This window comes from Protopterus annectens, chromosome 1.part0 (genome assembly GCF_019279795.1).
Source record: "Protopterus annectens isolate FY-2018-M chromosome 1.part0, PAN1.0, whole genome shotgun sequence".
In the NCBI taxonomy this organism is placed as follows: Eukaryota; Metazoa; Chordata; order Ceratodontiformes; family Protopteridae; genus Protopterus; species Protopterus annectens.
In genome coordinates this window covers 1,990,133,919-1,990,150,154 of record NC_056725.1, presented here as the reverse complement: position 1 = coordinate 1,990,150,154, position 16,236 = coordinate 1,990,133,919, and positions in this window count along the sequence as shown.

Sequence of the window (16,236 nt, the reverse complement as noted above, 5' to 3'; positions counted from 1 at the left end):
GTTATCACAACCCACAAAGTGGAGACACCACTCATAATGGGAGGCACTGCACTATTACCGTGCTGAGTCTGGTCTGAAAGTCCATGAACCTTAATCAATGTATATGTTGTTAGCAGTACAGATGTAGATGACAGTACAGATGATTTCACACTGCATATCACACCTGTGACAGGTCATAAGACATCATCACCCATACTGTGTTCCACCTACACTCAGTATACTAGATGTACCTTTGTATGTCACAGGAGTGTTCTGCCAGTGGCCTGTTGACAGAACCAACATTATAAAAGGTGTGTGAGTAATATGTGCATATCACACCAGTGGCAGCTACAGTAAAAAACGGTTAATTCATTGTACTTCCCCTCATTGTAGCCCATACTACACAGACAAATGGGAGGCATCTGCGTATGTAAGTATGTGAATGGCTATGACCTAGGAGCAATAGCTGACACAGTGTTGTGGACAACATACAGAATGGGCTTTGTGGGTGAGGTGCATGACATATGTGCACACTCTGACAGTGGCATAATGCATTGTCACCGCTAGGTTAATAACCCTGTACCCATGAACCATCACCTAGGCAGCAGTTAACATAATGGACACTGTGTGTAAGGGATGGTGCTGTGCAGTTTACCTCCCTGAGCCAATGACATCACCAAGCCTATTAGGTAGTCATAAGAGGCAACCCTAGTCATGACAGGGTGCCATCCATGAGCATGGAGATCATTGTACAGCCATACTCATCACTCAAGTGACTAATATTGGATCACATATTACCTTTAAGGGGTATTGCCCATGCTTGGATGGGTGACACCAGCCTTCACAATCCTCATCTCCATTATGTAGCATGATGCCTACCCTGCATAAAGACATGTCCAGCACTGTGATGTTGGACATGCTACATGTACATATCCTGATCTGAAATACATACGTCATGGACAGCCACCTTCCTAGTACAAGGATCGCCACATGCTGGACAGATCCTTGTGCCATACACGTTACTTACTCCTGGCATACTATGCAACCCTGTCCAGCAAAGCTGCACATTTCATCTTTGTCAGACATGGTGTGATGACCGCATGGTAGATATATCATTAACCGTTTGGATCAGTTATGTGGCACTGCTTCACCTGGCGCCGGAAACATGGCTGTCAGAAACAGCTAGAAAACCTTACATCCTATGCTCATACATGGCCCAGGGTATACAGATTACTACATGACCTTGGCCGTACATGCTATAGTTGATAACCATCCCTGCAAATACCATCCAGCTAGCTATTGTCCCATGTGTATCACATGTGCAACACAGGTGATACGTGGCAGGATGTTGGACTGCTGTACAGTGCCGTGTAGATGTATATGTTAAAAAACATGCATGTAAAGGTTTCCATGTGCATGTCTGCATTGTCACAGGTCATGTCCGCTAAGGCAGTGTATGTGTTGATATGTGACATATACACAGCATCAAGGTCAACAGCATTAATGTGGACACATCCAGACATGTGCTGATAGGTAAGAACACCAGTACAGGCAAACAGACATGTCCACATCAAGACAGCATTCACATGGAGTATGAGCAATGTAATCAGGTGACACACATATATGGTGATAATATCTAATCCCCATTGGGTGTCACATGTGTGTGACACAAACATGTCAGTGGTGTCAGTGTCATGAAGAGTTGCAAAGACAACTGTTCATATGTACTAAATGTAATACACATGTATGTGCAGCTGTATCTCTGTGCATCTCTGAGATACTGTGACCTGTCTCCATCATTATGTCTTCCAAATATGCCTCAAGCAAGGCTCCCAGCTTATAGCCGCTTGGAGGATGAGGCCCTTATACCTTACCTCCAAGACAACTATGATGTCTTGTTTAGCCATGTGCCACAGCATGCACAGCAGTGTGATGACCTGTGGAAGGAACTTTGCAGGAGGGTTAATGATGTGGGTGGCCATAACTGCACATACCAGCAGGTGCACAGACACTGCACGGACCTGATCAGACATGCGAAACAGTGTGCAAATGCAATCTTCACGGAACAAGGTGCAACAGGTGGTGGGCCACCAACCCAGCCCCCACTCACACATACCGAGGAGCTACTGGCCAACCTGGGGACACCATCAGAACAGCATCCACAAACCCTAGCTGCCATCATGGAAGTGGGTGTCTCTCAACCACCGAGCCTGGAGTTGCCTGGTAAGTCACTACTGCACATATAACTATTGTATCCCATTTAGTTGCATGTGTCACTGTACAATATGTAATGTAACATCATTTGCAAGGCATGTATACACACATGCCACATACTATAGTATGCTATCCTGTGTATGCACACATGTGCATACTCCATAGTATATCCTATTGTACTGGCGAATGTGTTAACATGCACATTGCAATCTGTAGCTGTCATACAGTCATGGATAATGATCATACTGCTGTGTCCCCCCTATATAGGTACCTCTGGCATTCTGCAGAGACAACAGGCTGTTGCAGGTGAGAGAGTTATAAGTATCAGGCATGTTAATGCACAGATCTATTCACCATGTGGCCAGTTAACACATGTACAAATAATGTATGGTCCAGTCACAATATACAGGTCGCATCGTTAATCCATCACACTGGCTACCCATGTGCAATACTTACAAACTAAATGAAACACTGACATGAAACCACAGAAACTGTCATTGCTAGATGTGTGGACAGCTGTGCATACAATGGTGGAGGTGTTGTTCAATGTAGGAATATGTACTATACATCAGAACTACACATGTGGGGTACACAAACAGTACTACACAGTGAGCTGGAGTATGGGCAGCCCACAGGATTCACCATTGTGGAATATGCTGCCCTGCAATGAGTGCACACATTGTGATGTGCCATCTGACATGTCCATGACATGTAGTGTCCGGCTGCAACATTGTCTCACTATCCCATAAAACATACCCCGCATACCAAACATACAACCCTTTGTCTGCATAACCCTGTGGACAGTGGAGTATCTGACATCTATGGGTGTATGTCATATGGGACAACACAGACATGTGAGATAGATGGCCATCACAACCATTTGGCAAACACATGTTCACACATGGCCATGGAGGATGGCCAGAGACATGTAGCAACACACAGTAGATGTGATGTGCTTGTGTGTACACCCTGTTGTACATTGGCTACACATGGTCCAACTATAGCCATTGTTGAATGGTTATATTGCAGATGTGGAACATTGGACATCCTACAAGCCTGTGCACAGCTTGTGGAGGCGTCACTTAATTCAACCACAAAAGATGTGTTGAACATCATGACTGTGTCACAGCATGACACTAGTCACCTGTACAGCATCCACATACATACACAGACAACCACATCAGGCCACAGATACAGTACATTTCCCTTGCTGCTGTTGGACATCACTGTCAGCCGTGCACCTCGTGTGTGTGGTACACAAATGTCATGTGGGACATGGTGTATTGACAAGTCTGCCATGTGTGGACATGGTTGCCAGGCAGCTAAGATATGTTAGCAGATGTGCAGGGGTGTCATCCGTATGTCCTTCAGTGACCTGTCACACATGACACATCATGGTTTAGTGTGTATACACCTCAGCGACGTGGGTCAAAATCCATAGTATATATGTATTGTGTATGCACACAGTCATGGCTATGCACTATGTGTGTAATCCACACTGTATAGCAATAGAGATGCCTCATGATTCCATGCAATGGCACTGTGTCTGTACTTCACACTGTATAGCAATATAGACACCTCATAATACCCTTCAATGGTCATGCACATCTGCTAAAAGTGCCTCTATCTGTAGGGCGTACAGACAACACTGCAATGTGACACAATTACACCACTGTACATGTGTCAGGACACCATTGTGTCAAACATGTATGCATGTCAATGCACACATCAGCAGATTACATGTCATACTACATGTTAATGTCAAGGTCATATGCCTCACATGGCTTCTGCTATGACACATGCTTGCTGTTGTCTGCAACCCAGGGATGTATGATAACTACCACTATTATTGTCTGAGCTGCATGCCGTCTGCCGTATCACATTCACATTGCATGTCTTCTGTCAAATCGCGTGCATGGTGTGTGTGTGTGTGTGTGTGTGTGTGTGTGTGTGTGTGTGTGTGTGTGTGTGTGTGTGTGTGTGTGTGTCTGTATTGTAATGTAGAGTCTTTGTTTGCCTTCACAGGTGCTGTAGGTGCGTTACCCTCCTGCGGTCCATCTGATGTTAGTGTCCCCACAAACTCTAGCAGTGATGATGAACATATGCTTGAGGCACAGGCAGGGTTGTCAGGGGCTGAATCTGTGCCATTGTTTGCCATTCCACCTATATCCCCCTCATCCCCACACACAGGTCTCATGCCAACACATACCCCATCACCAGTGGCCATAGAGGAAGGACAGTTAGCGTGTGGTAGCTTGGAACAGGAACATGTGGTGGCTATGGAAGGTGTGCATTCACACCATGGTGTCAGTTAAATGACTGCAGATGTGCCACACAGGCATGTTGCCAGTACTGCTCGTAGGAGGACCTCTGGCCAACATGCCCCTGCAGGACAGAGCGCAGCAGCTGGTGTCACCAGATGCATGATTCAGACTGTAATGGCAGCACAGGCACGTGCTGAATGACAGAACAGAGAAGGGCAGAGGCATCAGAGGGCTGCCATCCATTCATTAAACAACAACTTCCAGGCATTGGCAAATGCTTAACAGCAGATTGCAGAAGTTTTGGAGAGATGATTGGGTGACATGGTTGGAATCCTTGACCGTGGCATGACAATCCGTGAGCATGAGCTGTCTGTGCTGGAACATCTGGTAGGAGTGAGGCATAGGGCACGTGGATGTAGGCCAGCTACATCACCTGGTGCAGGTCTATGTGAATGAGCTACCTCACATGCTCGCTGCCATAGTGGCGATAGCAGCAGCAGTGCAGCTGGTGCTGCGCTGTCCACAGCAGGCCACATGAATGTGGCCCTGGATGGTCCCAACGGGGACACAGTTCCAGTGGACATGTGTCATCGGACAGTACCCAACTGTACCTCTGCCTGGTAGTGCCCGTGCAACCCCTGGCAGGCACAGGTCACGTGGCTGTGTCGGGATACCATGAGCTGTAAATCCTGGTCTGTACAGTCTGGAGCTGTCAATAATATCCCTGTGTAGGCCAGACACATGGCAGAACTGTGCTCACACATGCACGCATACACCAGAAAAATCTGTAGGGCACCGCAATGCTCACATGCATAACAACCACACATGGCCAATTAGATCACAGGCCCTAACCCACACACATGATGTCATCCACTGGTGCAGCCTAGGCCCCTGGTAAATATGATCACCCTGTGCATATGATGATGCCTGTTCCACATCCCTGTCATCCACACCATTGGTGCAGGGACATGCTCATATGGTCTGATGCACAGGGTGAACAGAATAGGGAGATAAGTGTATATTACAATTGTTATGTACTGTTGACACGCAGCAGACATACCACGTAGTACAGGTTTAGAATGCATTTTTTTCTGTTCACAGTATGTGTCTTGGTAACAACAGTAACATCATGTTGGTAATGATGCCCTGCTTCCCTCCTTCAGGTCTAATTGCATGTGCCATTGTGTACCAGTGTTTGCAGTTTGCCATATGTAAATGTGGACTACTCACAGGCATGTATGGCAATACCAGCATGCTATATTTAGCTTCAATCTCACTGTTAGAAAGGCTGCCATTCCAAAGATGTCTACACATCTACTGATCCAGGAGCATGTGACCTGTGTACTAAGAACAGTGGCTAGAGGCATCCATACCGGGTGACATCATAGGTACAGTTACATGGTGCGGGAAGTTTACATAGCAGCCTAGCTGATGTCAATGGTAGAGGCCAGTTGATAGCATGAGGCCTCACTGTGTAGCAGTAATACACATTCACATTACAGGATGAGAAGACACAACAGCACACACACACACACACACACACACACACACACACACACACACATAAAAACACACACACACAACAGGTATTCGCACACATGTATTCAAACACAGTAACACGCCCACACTCATGGGGTCAACGACACTGTAACACACACACACACTTGATAGTGTTGAGGTGAGGACCCCTGCCTATGTGGTAATCACCATTATAGTACTGTGCAACCACATAACGCGACACAGAGAATGAACATGTACAGGTAGTCAGTAATGCCTAAGATTGATGGCATCAACATCAACAGGGTAGTAGATTGCATCACCTGGAGGGGTTAGGGGTCCTATCTGTTCACTATGGTAGCATACATCCTCACTCCATGGACCAGACAGCCATACATACATACACACACACACACACTGTGGGGTCCACAATTGAATGCACCTATGTCATGCACATACAGATAGCTCACGTGTGTGATACACACACCACCCCTGCCTATGTATTGCTTTCTACACTTCAGTATGTACAGATCACTACAACAGTGTACAGGGGTGTGTGACAATTGGGATGTATTCCCCACCATACGTGGCATATATGGACACACAAGCAAACACACATGGCAGTACTGTGAATCAAACACCTGCTATCTTATGATACGTATGACAGACATGCAGCAGTATTGCCCACATTACAATGTGTACAAATGCTACGTTTGGCAATTGTGCTGCTATATGCACACAGGAGGTCATAAGTGTTACAGGTGTCAAGTGATTTACAGTCAGTGACACCCTGACCGCTGTGTAAGTTGTATGTCTTCCCCTACAATTAACAGAAACATAGCGTAGTGTTTTCACATGTTATGGTAGGACAGCTTGTGACACACCTGTGAGCTGTCTTCAGCAAACATCCATCTGCAAAGTTGGCCCACCACTGTATGTACACACATCCATCCATACCTGATGTACATCTTACCATACTGTCAGTATTACACCATATACAGATGGCAATGATGGGGCTGCATTGCAACTGCATGTTGTAGTAAGACACAGATCAACTGCAAACATCAACTACTGCACACACATGGTAGCTGAATGCACACCACTACATGCACATGTGTGTAGGTCCTACATTCCTGTCATTTAGCCATGTTTGTAGGCATTGCAATTGGTGGACATGTGTAATGACATACATGACACATGGACTGTTGTATGATATGATAGTTGTCATGGGTAACCAGTACAGAGGGAATGTTAACTCAGTCAACATTGCTATCACACCTTATGTACTGTTAGCATTCAACAGCCATGGACCTACCTTCCATGTGCATGTGTGTAATTGCTGTAGCCACCTGTCTTCATGAAGGACAGCAACAGCTATGCTATGTACATATGTATTGTGTGTGTGTGGGGCATGTACATATCCACAGCAGGTGCATGTATGTCATATCCAAACATGAGTGTGTTTACTGGTGTACGGCAACAGTTATCCGTTACAGCTGTATATGACCCAGGGCTCCTGTTATGAGAACAGCTGACCTGATAATGAACAGTGGTATCATTGCATTGCATAACACATGATGGAACTGTGTCAGTACATGGGTAGTCTGCACAGTTGCTGTAGAGCTAGGTACAGTCTACTGGTCATGGGTAACTTGGTGTTGTACTAATGTATGTTCAGCCACATGTATAGATGTGTGTTGTTGGTCAAAGGACATGGTGATGCCTGAGGGCTACATCCTAGAATGTGGCTTTTGACACTGTGATCTGTACCTGACACATCTGTGATGGCTTATGAGGGTGTACTGGTCAGTACATGTGAGTGGCCTTCATGTACATGGGAACACCACCACCTGGAGTGGTCCATAATGGTGTTATGGCCCACATGTCTGTATCTGAGGTATACGGTCGTAGTGCTATTGTGCACAACTGAGCCTTCAGCCAGGTGTTCCTCACAGCACAGATGTCAGTATTCCCCCTTGTTGGATCTAGACTGGTAGCTGTGATTACGAATGCTACACATCTAGCACTGTTTAGCATACACATACAATGCAGTTGTCCTCTAGGTGCCAGGGTGTTAAGCTGGTCTCAGGACATTCGTCTATGAATGGTACTATATGGGTGAAGTAGCCACTTCTGACAAGGACATCACCACGGGTGGTATTAGTGTGCCAGGTTTAGATTGGTACATCTAAGGTGATGGATAGCAGCAGACATTGTGTAGAAGACCGGTGTCAGATATATGTAGTGCAGCATTCATGCTAACAATGACAACTATCGACACATTGTGCCCTTCCATGTTTAGAATCAGAGTGCATACAAAACAACGCTTTGCTACTAAGTGTGTGAGCATACCCAGTATGCCATTGTGTAGATGGACACATGGTGCATTCCAAACGGACGTGTGTTACTAAATGTGTGAGCATGCTCAGTGACACCTTGTGTCGGTTATGTGCCTCTATGTGTATGGGCATGGCCATTGTAGTCGTGCATAGCGATAGTAGTCATCCAGGCAACAGATGGCCATACCCCACTTCAGGATGGATTCCTACATTGAACACACTGGTTCACAGGTATGTACATTGTAACTGCCAGCATCCATGTCAATGTCCACATTCCTAGAAGGTCCTATTGATTGTCTTGAAAGATGTAGTGTCTGTGGCATGTCTCGTATCTATGTAGTGTTGTAATAGTGGTCCGTAGATGGCAGTTGTCCTGATCACACCACTGGCTTGTGTTTGTCTCCGTCTGCCTTGGGACAGTAATATGCTTTTAGACTGCTCACACTGCATACAATCCCTATTGGCATTTTTTCCACTGCTGATGATGTCACTCACCTAGAAGTATGCCTCTGGGAGTGCTGTGATCCAGTAATCTCGGTAGTGCGTTTTGTAACTGCTTTATGCTGTAGTGTGATAAGGTAGTTAGCTCTATGTTCTAATCCCAGCCATGCCAATTGTGTGTGTTTCCAGCTGCCTTGGGACAGAGTAATGCTTTTACACTGCTCACTCTCCATACAATCCCTATCGGCATCTTTTCCACTGCTGATGATGTCACTCACCTAGAAGTATGCCTCTGGGAGTGCTGTGATCCAGTAATCTCGGTAGCGCATTTTGTAACTGCTTAATGCTGTAGTGTGATAAGGTAGTTAGCTCTATGTTCTAATCCCAGCTATGCCAATTGTGTGTGTTTCCAGCTGCCTTGGGACAGAGTAATGCTTTTAGACTGCTCACTCTCCATACAATCTCTATCGGCGTCTTTTCCATTGCTGATGATGTCACCCACCCAGAAGTATGCCTCTGGGAGTGCTGTGATCCAGTAATCTTGGTAGCATGTTCTGTAACTGCGTAATGCTGTCATGTGATAAGGTAGCTAGGTCTATGTTCTAATCCCAGCCATGCCAATTGTGTGTGTGTGTGTGTTTCCATCTACCTGGGGACAGAGTAATGCTTTTAGACTGCTCACTCTCCATACAATCCCTATTGGCGTCTTTTCCATTGCTGATGATGTCTCCCACCTAGAAGTATGCCTCTGGGAGTGCTGTGATCCAGTAATCTCGGTAGCACATTCTGTAACTGCGAAATGTTGTAGTGTGATAAGGTAGTTAGGTCTGTGTTCTAATCCCAGCCATGTCAACTGTGTGTGTGTGTTTCCATCTGCCTGGGGACAGAATAATGCTTTTAGACTGTTCACACTCCGTACATTCCCTGTTGGAGTCTTTTCCATTGCTGATGATGTCACCCACCTAGAATTATGCCTCTGGGAGTGCTGTGTCCCAGTAATCTCGGTAGTGCATTCTGTAACTGCGTAATGCTGTAGTGTGATGGAATAGACAGGTAGGTGTTCTATTGCAAGGCATGACAGGTGTGCGTGTTTGGCAGTCATATCCTATGTGTTGGTATCTGTGAGTGGCTAGCTCCAGGATGTGTTGAGCGTGTTTTGTTGTTTTCCTATATAGTGTCCATAAATGTCACAATCACCCAAGAGACTGGGTTGGCAAGACATACACATACATTCGCCAATAGGTCTGGTGAGTAAATGTCAGCAGCCCTAATCTTACCCTTAATACAGTCTGACCCGTGTGATGCAATGAAACACACTTGCCTTGATAGTAACACCAGTACATGATGCAGGAGGCACATGTGGTTTTCTTTTCATTCTTGTCTAATGCTTTGGTGTCATGTGGTCCATTATTGTGATATATATTCTATATCTACGTATGTGTGCGTATATGTATATGTGTGTGTGCATATATATATATATATATATATATATATATATATATATATATATATATATATATATATATATATATATATATATATAGTATATATATATATATATATATATATATATATATATATATATATATATATATATATATATATATATATATATATATATGTATATATATATATATATATATATGTGTGTGTGTGTGTGTGTGTGTGTGGACATTAGCACACATAAATCTACATGATGGAATACATGTCCTATACTGCTGAATGCCTGTGCTGGATGATCTGTACGTGATCACTTCAGATGTATGTGTATCTGCCATGGCTTAGTGGTAAAGCACATCATCTGTGGTGTGCAAGGTCCCGGGTTTGAGTCGTGTAGAGATCAGTTATTTTGTTGTTGGGGAGAACAAGTGACATTGAATATGGTGATAGTAAGGTGATTTTAACCAGTTCTGTGCGGATCTGTAAGCAGTGGTTATTATTTTGGAGGCTCAGTATGGGTCATGTAACTATGCATTAGAAGACAATACTTTGCAAATGAGGTTGAAAATAGTGAATCCCGTTTATCCCCAGGGTGTGATGCAGATCCCAAGAGTGTATGTGTATAGATAGCCGGGTGCAGGACTCGAATATAGGTGAAAGCATGGGGGGGTGTCAGGCATACTGTACGTACATTGGAGCTCTGCGTCTCGGGATTGCTCCTGCCTTAGCACGCCTAAGCTAGGGGTGTGTCTATACCTGCCTAGTGCAATTGGGAGGGACAACAGCAGTAGGAGAGTAGTCAAGGTGAACAAGCTGGCAAACAGGTGATAATGAGCACAATTAGCAGATTACAGGCCAGGCCCGGCCCAGAACACTACGATAAAGTGAGCAAGTACCATACACATGGGTTATTTCCACACTCTACACCACCAGTTTATACACGCGGGGACATTTTCTGAAACAATCCAACCAAATGAGAAGGGCTGCAGCAGGCAGCATAGACCAACATGTGCAGGAACCTGAGGGTGGTGAGGATGTGAATGCCGCTGAGCAACCCTCAGTGAGGAGACAGAGAAGACTTTAAAGACCCAGGGTAACCTACCAGGGGCTACATGAGCTGGAGATAGTGGAGCACTATGGGGTGGACAGAGACCTCCTACAGCAGATTGTTGAGCTGTGCCGGCCACACCTGACACATCGAACAGGCTGAGGGAAACCCATCCCAGTGGATACCAAGGTATGTGTAGGCCTAGGTATACTAGCCACAGGTACACCCCATAGCACAACTGGGGATATCATGGGGATCTCACAGGCATCAGCATCCAGAGTATTGTGCCAGTTCCTAGATGCCATGTCACCACATGCCAGTGAGCACATACATGTCCACAACACAGGTGAGGTGGTGTCCAGCAATATGGGTCTCTTCCACCAAATGGCAGACTACCCTGGGGTAGTGGGTGCTATAGCCTGCACTCACATATGCATCAAAGCACCACCCGGTGAGCGAGGTAGGGCCTACATTAACCGCAGGGGCATCCCCTCCATCAACTGCCAGGTCGTATGCGATGCCCAGGGCATTATACTGAATGTGTGTGATGGCTGCCCTGGATGCTATGACGATTCCGATATATGGCATCTGATGCAGTTGTACCACACCTTTGCCAATATGGACATCCCCTACAGTCACCTAGTGGGGGATGCTGGGTAACCACTGGAGCCGTGGCTAATGACACTCATCAGCAATGCACACACACACCTGAACAGTTACACCATAATGAGGCACTCGCACAGGCAAGACATATAATTGAGCCTGTGTTTGGGATGCTTAGGTCACGGTTCCGGTGTCTGGACACATCTGGTGGAGCCTTACAGTATTCACCAGCTACATGCACCCAAATTGTTATGGTATGTGCTATGCTACACAATATAATCCTGCAGAAACAGTTGCAGCAGGAACAGCATGGGGCAGGGCCACACAGCCCCCCACCAATGCCAAGGCCTGTACATGCACAGTGTGACTTGGCAGAGGAACTACCTGAGCTGGACCCAGTAGGTGAAAGGAAGCGTGCCCAGTATGACCTGCCCTTGGCAAAGAGGCAATGCATAGCATATGCACTGACAGTAAGTACCCAGGGATTTCACCCTCTCTGACTCACAGAGACAGTAAAAGGGATGCTACACATGACACTACCTGTGCTCAGCCATGTATAGGAAGTGCACTGTGTGCATCTGACATAGGCAGCCCTCCAGCACCATCCTCCGGTCTGGCACACCCTCAAGGTAAGTCAATCAACCTACCAATTGGCAGTTGTATTAGAATGTGTTTTTACCTGTAGCTATGGTATGGATGTGAGCATGCAAGGGAATTTGGTGGCCGAATGTTATGGCGGCAGACAGTACACATCCATAGTGGCACCATGACATCTGTAGCACATACTGGGGTCACAATAGTAGCCAGTAGTACACAGGGTGTCCTAACCCACTGCAGGTTATGGGCTGAACATCATATGTGTCCATACAGCCCACACAAGTCTCAACCAGCTGGACAGATGTAGACCAATACAGACAAATGCTGTGCAATGGCCTCTGAATATGCCCAATGGATGACCCCCCCCCCACAAATACACACAGACAGACTGTAGCAGGCCAGGCAGTTGGATGTAGGTTGTGAAGGCTAGGACGTCTGAAACCAATATGTTGGTAATTAAAGCTAGGATCTGTAGTACACTGGTATGCCTCACATTAGGTAAGTTCACACACTGAAATGGAGTACCTGACATACCAATACAGTAGTAGCAAAAGTGTACAACTGTCAGCTGTGCCCCCCTTCCAACGTACACATGTAAAAGTCATGTGCGCCCCCCCCCCGTGCTGTGTAGGAATGTGGATATAGTTGGATGTCCCCCCACGCTGTGCAGAAATGTAGCAACAGTCAGTGCCACATGACCAATGGATACCCTGCAAACACAGCATGCCACCTGCCAGTGTACAATGCAGGGGTCAGCACCACAGTGCTGACTACCTGGACATGTAACACATGCGATCCAGTTGACCATACTGGGCATGCTCAAACACATGAAGGTATGACAGTAATGTCAGTTGACAAGATGTGTAACGGTCATACTGGGCATGCTCACACACTTAAACACAAGACGGCCAGGTCTGCAAACACCAGTGGTCCGGACATATCTGCCGGTACATTGCTATACTGTTGGATGACTGTGCTGTATGGTATGTGTATGGTATTGTCTATTGTCTGTATATATGCCATGGTGTATTGGTAATTCAGATTAGCTGTGTGCACGGGGTGTTGCTACCAACATTTGCAAAGGACGGTTCTTTGTTTACGGCCAGAACAAGGCCATTGGATACGGAGTGGGTAAGGCACATTGCAGCAGTTTGGAGCAGTTGTGCTTGGGTTTGCGTGGTGTTAAGCACTGCTGACCTCTGGTTACAGCTTCTTATACTTGTTTAGACTCCACATTTCTTTAACAGTGCAATACTCGCATACTGGTAACCAAACCCGCTTACAACCACTCGCTCCCTTACTTGCACATGCACTGACATTGGTGCTTGCATTTGTTACTCACGCTGGGTGTGCGCGATCCCTTGTGATGCCTATTACATCGGACTACATGATTACAGTATCGGGTATGGCTGACCATTAGGCGACAACATGGTGTTCAACTGTATGGAATTGGGGGCCTGTCCAGTGAGTTAATCATATTATATGCGTGTTCCTCATACAATCTGCTCCCATCTGGCTGATACATGAGAACCGATTCTCTGCAATGCAGACAAATAAATGTGTTTTGGGAACCACATCTGTCTGCCGGGACATGCTACCACATACCTATTGTAGGTTTTCCACCTTTTAAATTGGCCAAAGTGAGACTTTAGGATTAACATCTGTCCCACTTTGCATGGGACAGTCCCTCATTAGGCATATGTGTCATGCAGGAATAATCTAGGCATAGCAAATTTCCTGATTACAGGACAATATTATATTCTACGTTTCTCTAATAGTTGCATGTAACATTTATTGTATAAATGACACTTCTATATGTTATGTGAAGTAGCATACGCAACTTGACTGCTGCTAGACTAAGCTCTGATTTGTGCTAATACATATATTTCTGTACTATGCATGGCTCTAGGTATGTTCTGACCTGGTACGTCTGACATTTCTATGGAGCAGGTCCCACTTTGGCCATTTGGAAAGGTGGCAGCCCTATAGGACCTATATGTAGAGATGTCAGATTTGGCTAGGCAGCACATACCCAAAGCCAGCAGAAAACTGACTACTTCACTGGTTTGCATAAGTAAAGGTTATTCTTGTAGCTTTATAGTTGCTAATTATGTTTCCTATAACATCTAGGTGTTTAGATACAACAAAATCATTTTATGCAACCACTACAGACAATATAACAAACGACCGCTGAGCAATGCAATGGAGGGTGCCAATAAAGGTAATCTCCAAAAACCTCCAAAGTATGATTGTCAGTAGAGAATGGCAGTCCAAGCAATCCAAGCATACACGGGAAGTAGTAAGAACAAATTTTATTTGTTGAAAACAGGTTAGCACTTTCGCAATAGCTTCATCAGACCTCCAATAACATAAAAATCAATGTCTTAAATACACAAAAAAGCACCAAAAGCCCTTAGACTTCTTAAAGGTATAACTCACTTTAAAAACTCACAGAAAGAACATAAAAGAAAGATGTGTTAAACCTATACATAATAGATGCAAAACAAATAAAACACTATATGAAACATCTAAAACACATAATAATAATAAAATACATGAAGATGGGGAATAAAATATATATTTAAAAACTAGGAATAAAGAACAGGGACATATGCGCATAGAGCGCATACTGTCATCACTTGTTCTTTAGCCTCCTGGATTTCAATAAGGGACGTAAAGGGACCTTCCCATTTAAACCTGGAGTCAAATCAGCCCTAAACCTAATTATCCAGTGTATCTCTCTGGTCTCAGTATAATTCTTGATATCCCCTCTCCTATGTGTTCCAAAAATCTGTTCCAATACCCTGAACCTAAACTGATGTGCCCTCCTCCTTGGTATGCTTGGCCAAGGCATTGTGCAAATTGCCCTTCCTTGTATGGTATGCGTGCTCCCTAATCCTGTCTCTCAATACTCGATTTGTTTTGCCTACATAGTAGGCTGGACATGACGTACATGAGGCAAGATAAACTACGTCCTTTGACATGCAACTACCTTTAGTCCGGATATGGAACATACCGGATCCATATGGATAAACAAAAACCGGATCAGTCAATATGTATGAACAAAAATTACACCTGTTACAGGGTATCATATAAGGTCCTGACGGAATAGTCGGTGTATAATGTGCTTTAGGATAACAGAGCAGCCTCTTAAGATTTTTCTTATTCCGATATACAAGCATTTCTTTGGATGGATTAACAGCTCCAATACATTCTTGAATTTCACCATGGAATGGTCCCACACCACTATTCCATTTTTGGACATCTATGTGGATAAACTACCTGGTGGGATCGTCAATACCGGTGTGTACCGTAAGACCTGTCACAGGAATACATTACTCCATCGTTCCAGTATGCACCCAGGTTTTGTTTATAACAACATTGTGAAAGGACAATCCATGCGGATGTCCAGATATACACCTGGGGCTATACATTTGGAAGGGGAGTTGAAAGATCTAGGCATGAGATTCGTAGAACGAGGGTACAGTAAGCTGGATATCACAAGAGGGATGGATGACATTCACAGCCTTAGGGAGGACAGGGCTAAACCATATTTCTCAGAAGGGGCAATGGAACTGTATAGAGGTGATTTGAGGATCGATCAGAAGAAGGATGGTCGTCATACAGACAACAATATCTTTTTTCCTATCTATTATACTAGAGATATTGGTACCGTCAAGGACATCTTTTCTAAACATTGGCATGTCCTGTCGGTAGACCCTAGCATTAAGGGTCTGGTAGGTGAACGACCAAAGTTTGTATATCGGAATAAGAAAAATCTTAAGAGGCTGCTCTGTTATCCTAAAGCACATTA